The sequence below is a fragment of the Otolemur garnettii genome, unplaced genomic scaffold (genome assembly GCF_000181295.1).
Source record: "Otolemur garnettii isolate 467f Iridium unplaced genomic scaffold, OtoGar3 scaffold00412, whole genome shotgun sequence".
NCBI lineage: Eukaryota > Metazoa > Chordata > Mammalia > Primates > Galagidae > Otolemur > Otolemur garnettii.
In genome coordinates, this window is record NW_003852807.1 from 56,015 (window position 1) to 57,680 (window position 1,666).

The 1,666-nt window shown below is 45.1% G+C and overlaps 1 protein-coding gene across 1 annotated transcript in view; it reads right to left on the bottom strand.

The window, feature by feature from the left end:
- The window catches only part of LOC105888409 (protein ZNF738-like), a 47,772-nt gene that overhangs the window by 9,486 nt on the left and 36,620 nt on the right, over nucleotides 1-1,666 (bottom strand). The window lies entirely within an intron of this gene.

A 1,666-nucleotide genomic window follows, 5' to 3' on the forward strand; every position in this document is an offset into this window, starting at 1 on the left:
AAAAAAAAAAAAAAAAAATCTCACCTCGTGCCCTTTACATTGGAGCGTGTCTCGAGTTCGTCTGTTGGGGCTAATTTGGGAGGATTTTTCGGACCTAACACTAGCTCTTGTTCAGGTTGATCTCCAACTCCTGAGCTAAAGCAATCCACCCAGCTCAGCCTCTCAGAGAGATAGGATCATAGACATAAGCCTTGGCACGTGGCCTCTTTGAATATATGAAAACATCATTTTCATTTCTCAAAAACATATCTGTATATAGATATGTACATACAACCATACACACACACACACACACACACACACACACACAGATTCATTGTATTTCAGGAAGGACTAAACTCTCTCAGCCTGCCTCCTTTCTTTTGCCTCCGGCTCCCTCACCTCTAGGATTTCTGTTTTCACAAACCATTAATAAACCCAACAAACCAACCGAAAGAAAATGGAAATTCTTTTTCTTTAAATTTTCTGAGCTGTTTTGTCTTTCAGTATCTGTTCCTTTAAGCCTCCGGTAATTCCTGAGTGTTCCACATGGAACAACAGAGGATGAACAAACACCACTAAGGACGGAAAATACCTAGAAAAATGTTTGTCTTCAACCTTTGCTGAGGAAAAATGGACACAGTGAGGCATGAGAGTAAAAGGAGAGCTAAAGATCTGTCCCAGCCACTCTGTATTAGCCAAGCCACAGATGTCTCTGGTATCTGTATACCTCTCCCTTGACACATGCTGGGCCTAGACTGTAACCTTGTAACTTCCTTAGGCTTCTGTTGCCTTTCAGGGCAGGTAGCCTGACCGGTCTCAAGGGCATAGGCTAATCTGACCTTCCCCTTGAGTCCCGGGACCTTCACAACTGTCATGTGTGCCCTAATCCTAAAAAATGTATAAAAGAAAGACAGGAGATTCAGGAGGGAGGCTTGGTTTTTGAGACAGTAGTCTGCTGAGTCTCCTGGCCGGAGAAATAAAACCGCTTCCTTTTCTAACGGGTGCCCAGAATCATCTGTCTGCATCAGTTTCCTGCTACTGTAAGGGCCAAACTAACTTTATTTTGATTACTCCCTAAACTGCCCATACCCAGAGCTTCAGGCTGCACCTGCATATCAAGGACATTGTGTTTACTCCCTATGCTATACTTAGAGAAGCTGCATACCAGACGAGTTGTGTAACCCCCCCTCTCCTTTTCTTTGTCTTCGCCCCACTGTGCACACGTCCCTAACTTGCCCCCTTGTACAGCATCTACCCAGACCAATCAGCTTAAGACAAGTGCTACCCCTCCCTTCTTTCTTTCTGTACTCCTTAAAACCCCCTTCCATTTTGGAATCGGGGCTTTTTCTGCTCTCCTGCTGCAACGGGAAGAGTAGGAAGCCCTGACTCGAGTCTGATAATAAACCGCCTCTTGCCCTTTGCATCGGAGCTGTCTCAGAGTGATTTATGGGGGACCTTGTGACTTGGGCACAACACTACAATACCACTCACACTCAAAACACATTGTGAAATCGGCTATATTAACTTCCCCCTCCACTTAAATCCACCTGACATCCATCTGACCTCAGCCTGGGCATCTTTCTTGCTTTCTTTGGGGTACTATGCTTTGTCTTTTGCTTTCTCTCTTTCCACTCCTATCTTCTCCTCACTCACGACCAGCTTGCTGCTCTTTCTAATGACTTCC